Source organism: Bubalus bubalis, chromosome 1, assembly GCF_019923935.1.
Source record: "Bubalus bubalis isolate 160015118507 breed Murrah chromosome 1, NDDB_SH_1, whole genome shotgun sequence".
Taxonomy (NCBI): domain Eukaryota; kingdom Metazoa; phylum Chordata; class Mammalia; order Artiodactyla; family Bovidae; genus Bubalus; species Bubalus bubalis.
This window is the reverse complement of record NC_059157.1, coordinates 173,835,904-173,848,720: the sequence shown is the minus strand read 5'-3', so window position 1 is coordinate 173,848,720 and position 12,817 is coordinate 173,835,904. Positions and strand designations below refer to the sequence as shown.

General features: G+C 44.2%; 1 protein-coding gene across 2 annotated transcripts in view; it reads left to right on the top strand.

Annotated features, from left to right (window-relative positions):
- The window catches only part of CLSTN2 (calsyntenin 2), a 731,303-nt gene that overhangs the window by 168,410 nt on the left and 550,076 nt on the right, over positions 1 to 12,817 (top strand). The window lies entirely within an intron of this gene.

Genomic DNA, 12,817 nt, shown 5'->3' with positions numbered 1-12,817 from the left:
CAGAGTAGCAAAAAACGAGTTATAAAAATGCAAAAATAGCTTGGAGGGAAGGGCCTGCCTCAGGATGTGAGTGACATGTCATTTGAGCAGCCGATGGATGTCAGTGCCTGCCTCCCACTCCCCACCTGATGAGCAGGATTGCTGGCAAGCAGCTCCTTTATGATTCCATCATAAAGCAAGTCCATCACGGTGGTTCATCCTTAGTAAATATTAAGGGGAAAAATGAGGACTCTGATCATTATTTGGCACATAGGCTTTCATTATTGTATTGTCCCCTGGCCTGTTTTTTCTCTGCCCTCCTGGAGGTAATCTCTTTGCTGTCAAATTATCCAAGGCAGCTGAAGAGAGAATTTGCTTCTTCACATGTCCTTTCCAGAGATCATCAATAAATAATAAACAAACTCTGGAGGTTCTGGAGCCTTCTGTTCTATAATGAGGTCATTTGAGCTCCAAGTAGTGAGAGGGTAAGTTCTTTAAGGAGAAATGCAAAGAGGATATGGTCCAGATATTCTGAGTGTTAGGGGTCTAACCTGCCTGTTGTCAGTTCTTTAAAACTTGTAAATGATGGAGTTCAATGCTGTATTCACAAATTGGCCAGGAGCTGGGGCAGGCTTGGGGCAGTTGATCCCAGCCACAGGGCTGTCCCTGGGGAAGACAACCCTGAATGCCGTGGAATCTTCACTCGCTTGACATGAGCTAGATGGCCAGTTTAGTTTGTGGTGAGTATATATGGGATGGGAAGGACTGTTCATTTTTTATTAAAATGACATATTTCCCTTATACAAAAATAATGCATATTCACTCTGGATAACCCTGTTATAATCTCATCATTTACAATCACTTTAACTTTCTTGAGTATATTTTTTCAAATATTTCTCAAAGATAACCTATACTTATAAAAATAAAAACAGATCTTAACAGTATGCATTTTCTTTGAATCTTACATTTTCAAGTGTATACGGGAGACGTATTTCTGTGTCTGTGAATATTCTGGCATAGTGGTTAATGGTTGCATTGTATTTCATTGTCTGACGGTACCACAGTTTGTTTAACCAATATTGTTGTTTGGGCTCCTTTTCTTTCTTTTTGTTTTGCTGTATACAGTGCTGCAATTAACAACCTCTGAGTTAATTTGATATGCACACCTTTGATCTTTCAAACCCTGGGATAAATTCCTAGAAGGACTGTTGGGCCCATTGCTAGGCCTTCCTTTCTAATGCTTTTGGTCTGCACTGCGTAAGAGCATTGCACTAGAACAGAACCCATTATGTTCTCACTCCCATGGTGGAGACAAATCCAGCCTCTGTACCCCAACACCAAATTGAATCTCGGAGACAGAGTTTTTGGTGAAGTAGAAAAGAATAGCTTTATTGCTTTGCCAGGCAAAGGGGACCACAGCAGGCTAATGCCTTCAAAAGTGCATGTCCCAACCTGGAGGGTGTGGTGAGGACTTTCATAGTAATGGTGCAAACAAGGCATGATCAGCTTGTGGACATTCTTCTGATTGATTGGTGGTGAGGTTAGTCGGAATCAGCATCATCAACCTTCTGGTTTCAAGCAGTTTGGGGTTTGAGTGCTTGTGGGCAGCATAGGGTTAACTTCTCCCACCTGGTCGGGGTTTCAGTATCTGGATGCATGCTAAGTTGCTTCAGTCTTGTTGGACTCTTTGAGACCCTATGGACTGCAGCCTATCAGGCTCCTCTGTCCATGGGCTTCTCCAGGCAATAATACTGGAGTGGGTAGCCATGACCTCCTCCAGGGGATCTTTCTGACCTGGAGATCAAACACATGTGTCTTAGTCTCCTGCATTGGCAGGAGGGCTCTTTACCACTAGTGCCACCTGGGAAGCCCAACTTCTCAAAGATATTGTTGTGTATCCCTTGGGATGGTACCAGGACCTGCCCCAAGGCTTCACTATTGTTTCTTTTGACTATTCCTCCCTCTTCTTCACATCCTCTCCTTTCCCTAATTAGCAACTGTTTCAACCTGCCCATTGGAACTCAGGGAAGGTTGTCAAGGCTGAATGAGGTCTTTTTCCTATAATCAAGAAATAGGGAGGTACAGAAAGGCTTTTGCTGAGCTGTGTGGTCCATGGCTGCCTGCTCGCCACCAATGGTTTCTCTGCCCTTTCAGGCCCAACTTCTCTCTGAAGTCTTCCCTGACCCCGCTGTGCTTCCTGTGAACTCAATGCCTGCATGATTTATTTGACATTTTGTTTGTGCAGTGTGAATTGTTTTCTATGTTTTTACAGCTCATAGCCTCCCTGGCCAAACTGAGGACACCTTGAAGGGTAAGGATGCAGTGAAAATGGAGGCCACAGTTTCTGCATCCATGGGTTCATGGCGCCAAATGCTGCCTTGCCCAGAGCTGATTTACAGGGTGATGCTCTGCCCTCCCAGCCAGGCACTGTGCTCTGAAGCTGCTGGTTACACCTCTTCTTTACTCCGGCTCCCCAGGACTGACACTTGAATTGCATTTTTCATCTCTGAACTTTAAGGACAACTAACTCAAAGATGACTAGGAAAGGGAAAATTCAATGAACTAGGAGAATCTACATTGTCAGCTCAAAGTTCTCTTAGACAGTCATGGCTGGAGCTGGATTCCTGGTCCTAGTTATGTTCTGGCTCTGTTCCGTCCTAATAGTTATCTGCTATCTGCTGACTCTTCCTTCATTCTTTGCCAAGATGTCCTCTCCTCTGATCTGTTTCAGGCCATCCCAGGCTGGCTGACTGGTTTCCTCACAGAGAGCTCTCATACATATCGTCAAGTTCTCCATCTTTATGTGAACACCTGGTAAATGTTCCTTCCTTAAAGCAAGGTTCTTAAAGAGCCTAAGAGTTCTACCAGTATTTCTATGCACTAGTTATTTCTGTGTCTGTTGGCACCATGCAGAAGTTTTCAAATATGAGAGATAGGGGAAGCTCCCTCTTCTCAGTGGAAGCAGACCCTTATGATGCCCTGAACAGAAGGCCTGCCCTGCACAGCTGGTGTGACATTCCTACAAAACCCCATCAGGCTTGCAGTGGGAGGGGTTTTGTCAGCATCCCCTTCAATGGGAGGTGAGAACAAAACGGCTCAACTCCTAAGACTTGAAAATGCTCAACCCTAGAACCTCCTCCACCCACTGCCCACGCAGCCCTTTCTTCCCATGCCCTTTCATCTAACATCAAATGTCCACCTGCTGCCACTGCCAGTGTTTGGTACGGCTGAATCACTCCTCTGCTGGAATTTAACTCATTGACAATTTATGTGTGGCGTCTCCTAGAATCCAGTCCAGATTGTGATACGAAAGCCTATAGCTCCATCTCAGGGGAAGTGATTGAAACTAGAGGGAAATGAATCAAATATGAGAAGTCACTGGCATTGGTGAAGAAATTCCCCTGCAAAAGGTCAATTGAGAAGCTTGATTGGGGGTTGCAAGGGAGGAGAGGAAGGACAGAAGACCAAAAGGGAACCTGTCTCCCTTCCACAGGCCCCGACCTCCTTCAGATAAATGTGAGGAAATGCTCAGAGCAGCTCTCCAGTGATAGGCTTTGCATCTGTGCTTGACATATTTTCTCAATGAGGTGGTAAGTGCAGAGGCACTAAACTAGCTTCTGCTGGTGGACTGTTCATGATTACAGAATTGGGAATTTGAACCTGAAGCTGTTCAGTGCACAGTGTGTGTCACCAAGGTCTGGGGGAGATGGCTGAGGCAGAGCTGACCGATTTCTTGCCAATGTGGAGCCAAGTGTGATACAATATACTGCTAGTAGTATTAGAAAATTAAAGGTGACTTTTCAGTCCAGGATTGCGAGCCCGACAGCAGCTTGGGGAGCTCCATGTAACGCGTATATTGTCTCCAACAGGGGGCCTTGATGACTGATAGGTGAAAAGCTGTGCCGCAGCCTAGAATTATTATGCTCAATCACAAAAGAGGGCGGGGGTGGCAGCATAGTGATGGATTAGCGTTGTCTCTGGGGTTAATGGTGTTTTCCTCCTGCTAGTGGTCTGTAAAGAGAGCAAAGAAAAGGGGAATGATGAAGGGGGGAGAAATCAATAGTATTAGAAGGGTCATGATAATAAATGCAGTCGTTTATTTCTGGGGTGATTTTTATTGAACTGGTTATGAACTTGATACTTTTTCCTTTCGGTTTATAACTTGGTTGGAGAAAATGAAAATTGGGGGGGAAAGAAATCCAACTTCCTGGTAGACATAGCAGCTATGTTGGGTTGAATAAGTCTGCAGTTTTCATAGTCTTTGAAAAGGAGAACTGAGGAATGACTGTTTGTATGGATGGAGGAGCTCCAGGGATGCTGCGGGGAAGAGGGCGATTTTTGGTGTTAGACCTGTTTTTGCATCCTGGTTCTGCCTGTTAGTAGCTGCATGACTATTGGCCAGTTACTTCATCTGTAAAAAGGGATAAGTATATCTCCCTAGCCAGGGTGGTTATGAGGCTCAAATAGCATCATGTGTATTTGTAAAGGTGTCTCAGCTCCTGGTAGGAAACAGCTACAATCAGTAAATAAACCATGGCTCTGGTTTGCCAGTGCCATCACCAACTTGGTATTCTTATTTCATTATAGTCACACAGTTCAATGGTCTCAGCCACAGGCCAAGAAGGAAATGTGTGGCGTATTTGATTTTTGAGTCTCTTGATTAACAGTAATCATATTAGTCTCCATTTGAAGGAGCAAGCTCAAGTCTCTAAAAGATAGAAACCTCATCAAAAAGGTAATAATAAGCCTTGGAAATGCTCACACAGAAATGGAAGGCTCAGCTATCATGGGTGCTATAGAAAACATTACCTGGGTGGATGAAAAGGAGGAATGAGTCTATACATAGATATTTTTTTCTCCAAAATGAAGTTCAAAAAGTTATTTTTAAAAAGCTAGGAAAATATCTGAGGAAGAATACATTGGTTTTCATGTTTAGCCTTTTGGACCAAGGCATATAAGCTTGATTATTCTTGATTATTTGGTAGGGAGGAATTAATATGTACCTACTTTGTGGCAGATGTATTCACATACATTGTTTTCACAATTCAGTGATAGGAGGTATTTTATCCACATCTTACAGATGAGGAGATTGAAAATAAAATATTTAACATAGACTCAAGTTGGAGAAGGCACTGGCACCCCACTCCAGCACTCTTGCCTGGAAAATCCCATGGATGGAGAGGGCTGCAGTCCATGGGGTCACTAGGTATAGGACAAGACTCAGCGACTTCACTTTTACTTTTCACTTTCACGCATTGGAGAAGGAAATGGCAACCCACTCCATTATTCTTGCCTGGAGAATCCCAGGGATGGGGGAGCCTGGTGGGCTGCCGTCTATGGAGTCGCAGAGTCGGACACGGCTGAAGCGACTTAGCAGCAGCAGCAGCAGACCTTGAACCTCAGTATATATGCTCACTGAAATACATCAGCAAGCTAAATGACACATCCATAGCCACCATGACAGTTCTAAGGCTGACCATAGAAGGCTAAAAAGTGAGCAGTGGCTCAGTTACTAGCAATCCCCTCTCCTTCTTCAAAATAGTTAGAATAGTCTTCCCCCTCATTTGCCTTTGAAATTACCCACCCCATAAAAATATGACAGCCCTGTACCCTGGTGCCTCTTGCCTCTGAGATGGCCCACAGTCTGTCTATGCCATGTGCCTCTCCCTGAATAAACCTCCTTTCACTTTACTGTGGCTTGCTCTTGAATCCTTTCCTGCGTGAAGTGAAGAATTCACACCTGATGGCTGTTCCAGGGACTTGCCTGAGACCTGGGTGGTGACCATCGTCTCCTCTATCACCCTTCCTTTCTTTCCTGCAACAACCCCACTTAACTCACTCCAGTGTGCTCATTTCTTCACTAGATTTTATCTCTAGAGGGAATTCCAAAATTTCAAAATACTGGGTGGGTACTCTTCACCTCTGAACCTCCAGGATCTTCCTGTGGGTGGCTGGCACATCATGGGTGCCTAAGAAACGTTTGAATGCTGTTAGAAGATAATCCCCACATGCCTGGGTCTCAGCCTTTTCCTTTGAACTGCAGTGAGTCTTAGCCTCATCTGTTCAGGGTCCTGTTTGGGCTCATGCTTTTCCCAATTCCACCTTCTTTTCCTGGCCCATGGGTTTTTCTCATCAAGACTAAAGCTCTCCCAGACTGACTCCTGAGGTCTCCCAGGATCCTCTACTTCTCCAAACCCAGCTTTCCTCTGATTGTTTCCATCCACAGTGTTGCCCCCTTCTTCGACTTCCACAACTCCACCTGCAGCTCGAGTTCTTGGCTGTGTTTGCTCATCCCTCACTGATGACGGTACTGCCCCAGACATCTTCAAATCAGTGTTCTCCCAGGGGCTGGAGCTCTGTGAACCACCTGGATGAGGCAAACCAAGGTTTGCCATAAGAATGAGATGATTACAAGGTGCATAACAAGGATATGGAGAAGGCAATGGCACCACACTCCAGTACTCTTGCCTGGAAAATCCCATGGGCAGAGGAGCCTGGTAGGCTGTAGTCCATGGGGTCTCGAAGAGTCAGACACGGCTGAGCGACTTCACTTTCACTTTTCACTTTCATGCATTGGAGAAGGAAATGGCAACCCATTCCAGTGTTCTTGCCTGGAGAATCCCAGGGATGGGGGAGCCTGGTGGGCTGCTGTCTATGGGGTCGTACAGAGTCAGACACGACTGAAATGACTTAGCAGCAGCAGCAACAAGGATAAGTGCAGTTGTTGAACTTGAGATTTGTGCCCCAATGCAGTCAAGCCAAATAGACAAACATCAAAGTTTGGAGCAGAGAATGGTTTATTGCAAGGGCAAAGCAAGGAGTTTGAGTGACTCATGTGCAAAAGGTACAAACTCCTTGATGGTTTTCAGGGAAGAGTTTTTATAGGGAGAATTTAGGGGAGGAAGCAGGCTGCAAAGTGTTTGACTTTTCTGATTGGTAGAAGAATTAAAAAATGTTACATATATCCCTTGTGAAGGCAAGAGTGCAGCTTTATTGCTGCACTATTATTTCCTGATTTCTTTTCCTTTGTTTCTGCATTCCTTCACCTCCCTAATGAGGAGCTGTTTGAATCTGCCCTTTGGAATTCCAGGAAGGGATAGGAGTGTGAAGCCTTTTTCCTACAAACAAGAAACAAGAGATAAGGAAAGACTTTTATACCTTGGAGGGCTCCACAAGATCCTGCTAGTAATGGGGGAAGTTTCAGTTTACTTCTGTCACTTACCAGCTATGGGACCCCTAATTCTCTTAGCCTCTTTCCCCTCGTCTCTATAACAGGGCTAAAGATACATATTTTGCAGTTAAGTTTACCAAAGCACAGGTTGGTTTCTGGCATTGTGAGGAGGCTGTGTGTGGAAGAGAGTTACTGAAGTGGAGATGGAGGCTGACTTACCTCCCCTGTCCTCAACTTCACAACATACACAGCGATTCTCAAGATGTCTTAAACATGCTATTTCTTTGTGGAGTGTGGATCTCCAAGAGAAAAGAAGATGCTTCTGTTGATGACAGCCTAGGACAAGAGGTGAAGCTGTGTGAGAAAGTGATGGTTCTCTGTGAAAAAAAAAAAAACAAAAAAAACACCCTGAGTGGGGGAGTTTTGTCCTATACCAACATTTTCCAGTTGGGTTTGTTTCCTCCCCTTAGGGCAAATCCCTCACAGCTGTCAAGATACTGCTAAAAATGAAGGGCAAAGAAAAGAGAATACCAAAGTATTGAAAGCATGGGTCAATTTCATGTGTTCTTTTGTTTTGAAAGATTAATTTCTTGGCACCGAGATTGATGTTCCTCTTTTCTCAAGTTTGCTATTAGTATTCTGTGTGAAAAGTTAAACACTTGAAATGGATAAAGATTACCTGCCAATGCTTTCCCTGTGAATCAGATTGAAAATGCAAACTGTGACAGGAGGCAGAGACATTGATTTTATTTAGTAGGGAATGGGGAGAGGAAATTGCTGGCTTTGTGGCTGCAGCCCCAGGCGCTCGTAGGTCATCCAGACTCCTTAGCTCCCTTCCCCTGACCCCACTCTGACTCCTGTCCTCCACTTCCAGCCACTTCTTTCTTTCTCCTTCCCATTTCCAAGCTGCCCCAGCCACCTCTATCTCCTTTACCAGCACATCTTCTTCTTTTTTTTAAATTTTTAGTTGGAGGATAATTGCTTTACAATGTTTTGTTGGTTTCTGCTGTACAACATGAATCAGCGTAAGTGTACATATATCCCCTCCTTCCTGAATCTCCCTGGCACCCCTCCACCCCTACCACCCTGCCGCATCGAGGTCATTATCAAGCACTGAGCAGCACTTCCGAACACTTCAGAGAGGAAGTCTTCAAGACTGTCCAGTGAGAGGTAGAACTTTGTTCATTTTCATCTACTAGGTTTAGCATGTATTCTGCTCTAGAGATCAAAGACGGCTTGGAGGTAAATTGTCAAGCTCTGCAGCTTAATAGCTGTTTGGCCTTTAGCAAGTTGCTAAACCCCCCTGGAGTTAGCTTGCTTGTTATTATTTTTATATAAAATGTAGATATACCTACCTATTGGCTGATTCATTTAACTAAGTATAAGCACTTCTGTTGGATTTAGTGTCAGGCAGGACATTTCTCCCCAGCTGTTGGTGGATAACAAGCCTCTTAGGAGCGCTGCAATGACCAAACACCTTAACTGGAGCCACTGGTGAGGGGCCAGTACAGTCCAGACTCCCAGCAGGTGGGTGTCCAAGGAGAGGATTTACGAGCATTGTTCTGGGCCCAAGGCGTGGGGAGTAATGCCGGAATGTTAATTCTTTCCTGTGATCTTTCTTCTGACCTTATTTGAGGGCTCTAGGCTCCTCTCCTGTGGCTTTTTTCCCCCCTCCTTTTCTCCTCCTCGACTTCAGAGAGCTATGTGCTGTATCTGGAGGGCTGGAAGGGGCAATAATGGGAATGCATATTGCTTTTTGCACTGGGCTTTTTCTGTTGAGAAGTTTCAGAGTGGACCATGCTTCCAGGCTTTGCTATGCAGGGGGCAAGCAAAGTCTGGGAAATGCATCCTTGAAATATATACCTCCATTATGCCTCATTTCAGGGATCAGAGTGAATTAGGTTCGCTTTGGATTTTAAGATCCTCCAGAACTTGACCTCTGTTTACTTCTCCACACCACTCACTGTAGTTCTAATGTTTCTACACAACCACTTCAAAGAAAGAAGTGGCTTTCTTGTCCCTATCATACCCTGTGTGTGTGACTGCTTTTTAGACTTGCTACATCCCTTTTCTGGGGTGCTCTTGTTGCTTTTCTGTACTACTTCCAATTGTTTCAACTTATCCATGAACCTTCTCATGATCTACTGTAGTTTCCTACAGTAAGTAATGAATAAGTAAGTAATAAACTCACTCTGGGGCCTGACTCTTGCCACAGGCTATGGTTAGGTGCTGGAGGTATACGGGGGAACTGAACATGGTTCGTGATTATGGTGAACTTACATCCAGCCTGTATCTTATGTACATCCACCATGTGTGTCTCAGTAACAAGCACAGGGCTTTACATCAGGGGATCATGCAGAACATGTACAAACTTTCTACATCAATGTAGCCATGGACAGCATCTTCATTTGGATCCCAGGGCCTTTGCACATGCTATTTCTTCTTCCTTCGACTAATAAACTCCCTTAAATTTCAGGTGAAATGTTATGTCCCATAGAATCCTTTTGATCACTGAATACTGTATCAGGGTCATTTTTATAAGCACTTGTGACGTCTTGAACTCTTCTGTCATAGCATTTATCACAGTTTTTACTGATCTGCTTGTGTGATGTTTTGACTATTTTATGTCTCCTTTTCAAGATGGTAAGCTATGTGTTGAATGTGATCTATTTTGTTTGCCACTCTATGCCTAGGACCTGGCACAGTGATAAATCCACTATGTTGCTCTTCGATTAATTTGTATCAAATGAATGGCAGAAGAAATGGATAGAGGGATGGATGGATGAATGAATGGATGGTTGGTTGAATGAATGATGGAAAAAATAAAATTAAGCATTCACAAACAGCAACCATGGTCATTCAGTGACATCTACATATCTGCCTTTCTTTTCCTCTCCAACCAAGCTTTGTCCTCCAGTCTTTTATCACTTTTGGACTCTTTGATCCTGAGCGTCTTTGTAATTCCAGGGGCAGAAACCTGGTTCTTGTGTTGAGTGGTATATGATGAGTCTGTGTTTTCAGTGTAGGGTTCTTAGCGCAGCTGTCCTAAGGAGTTCTTGCTCAGTACAGAGATGCTACCCAGTTCTAGTGGTAACTCTGGCTGATAGGCCTCTGTGTGCAGGACGCAGCCACGGGTGATGAACAGGAGGAAGAATATCAGCATTCATGTGTTCTAAGCTTGGCAATCTTTGTTGAGGATTTCTTTCTTCCTCCCTTCCTCCCTTTCTCTTTCTTCCTGTCTTTCTTTCTTTTTCTTCTTTCCTTCCCTCCCTCCCTCACACTTCCTTCTTTCCCTTCTTTCTTTCTTCTATTCTTATCTTGATCCTCTGCCTCCATTCAGTACTCATCAAAAGTGAACTTGATACTTATATTTTTGATGTGTCACATAAGCTAGAGGTCAACAGAAGTCATTCTTCATTACATTTAGAAAGTTCTTACCAAAGGGAAGTAATAAATTCTCTTGGTGTGGAAGTGTAGGTGTTTCCTGATATTGTGTATGACCCCAGAGGAATGGGAGGCCAAATCCCAATGAGTCAGCATTTCTACTGTGCTCTTTGCTTTTCTTTTTTTTCCCCAGATGTTCAAGCTGGTTTATTTATTTATTTATTTTACTTTACAATATTGTATTGGATTTGCCATACATCAACATGCATCTGCCATGGGTGTACACGTGTTCCCCATCCTGAACCCCCCTCCCACCTCCCTCCCCATACCATCCCTCTGGGTCATCCCAGTGGGATGCCCCAAGTGTCATCCCAGTGACAGCCCCAAGCTTCCTGTATCCTGCATTGAACCTGGACTGGCGATTCGTTTCTTATATGATATTATACATGTTTTAATGCCATTCTCCCAAATCATCCCCCACCTCCCTCTCCCACAGAGTCCAAAAGACTGTTCTATACATCTGTGTCTCTTTTGCTATCTCGCATACAGGGTTGTTGTTACCATCTTTCTAAATTCCATATATATGCGTTAGTGTACTGTATTGGTGTTTTTCTTTCTGGCTTACTTCACTCTGTATAATAGGCTCCAGTTTCATCCACCTCATTAGAACTGATTCAAATGTATTCTTTTTAATGGCTGAGTAATACTCCATCGTGTATATGTACCACAGCTTTCTTATCCATTCATCTGCTGATGGATATCTAGGTTGCTTCCATGTCCTGGCTATTATAAACAGTGCTGCGATGAACACTGGGGTACACGTGTCTCTTTCAATTCTGGTTTCCTCTGTGTGTATGCCCAGCAGTGGGATTGCTAGGTCGTTTTTCTTGTGGCAAACTGGGCACGTATACATCTCCCATCTGCCTCCCAAGAGGCACCAACACATGCTTGCAGCATCACTGCCTGTGTTGGCATCCAAAAGACACAGAGGTATGTGTGTTAAGTAAATAAGCTCATCCTTCTTTCTCATCAGCCCAAGGAAGTAGCTGCAGTATTGGGCAGGGAATGGGAAGATAAGGTTCCTGCTCAGCAAAGCCCTTAACCAGCCTGTGAACTTGGGCAAGTCCTTTAGTATCTGTGGGCTTTTGCTAAGATAAGGAGCAGGGGTGTGTACTGATGAATGTTCATTCATACATATTCCAGCTGCCTGACAAAATCTTATTTCCTACAGTAGCTGAGAGTCTGCCAACATCTGTCAGAAACCAAGCCTGCAGACAACTGTAACAGAATATGCTGCTGTTTTTAAGGCTATTTTACTCAGTTCTCAGGTTCAAGGAGACCATATTTGAAGGTTCTCTGATGTACTACACAGTGCAGGGCACACTGATGTAGGACACAGTCTGTTGCTGAACTTGAACAAGTTCCAGAAACAGAGTTTTTAGGGGCTTGAGGGAAGCCTAGAGGCAGTGCTCCCATCAGACCTTTGAATCCCTCTCTAACATCTGCAATAAGAGTTTTCCATCCCTGCCTACCACCTTCCAATGACAGGGAATGCAGTGCCCTCCTAATGAAGCCCTATTGCTGTTGCAATTAGGTAGGACTCAATCAATGTGTATGTGTGAGTGAGTGTAAGCGTGTAGATGTGAGTGTAAGTGCACTTATACACACTTTGTAATCCATGAGTTTGTTTCCAGTGTGTATGGCTGAATCTCCCACCATTTACCCACATGCCCCCACCATTTCCAGTGAGAAACAGAATCTTTCTTGGATTGTCAGTATTTTGGATTCTTATAGCCTCCCTCCACCAGTACAGTTAATTGAGGGCTGATTCTGTTGGCAAATGTTATGCATTCTTCATCCAGAGTCTCTGTGGACATCTCATTTCCTGCCTTATAGAAAGAAATCAACAAACATATGGGTGTCATTGCTGTTATATTGTTGCACTGAAAGAAAAATGATGGATCAAAGCATTTTGTTCTGCTCTTAGCACAAGAAGTCTTTTCCTTCCAGCAACTGGAAAATATTTCTGTCTCCCACGCACAGTCCTTCTGATCAGCATTCAATCCACTTACTTTCTTCCTTACATCAGTGCAGATAGGCCATGATATGAGCTATATTCAACACTCTAGAGACATTGCTAACTGTGCCACCTACTGGGACCACCCTGACCTGACGTGGGGAAGAGTCAGTGGGCTGTGGGCATCTTTCATGAGAGTCCAAATCCTCTGGGGTCAGCTACTCTCTCCAGAGAGTTGATATGACCAATGGTCTGTGGCTGGGTGC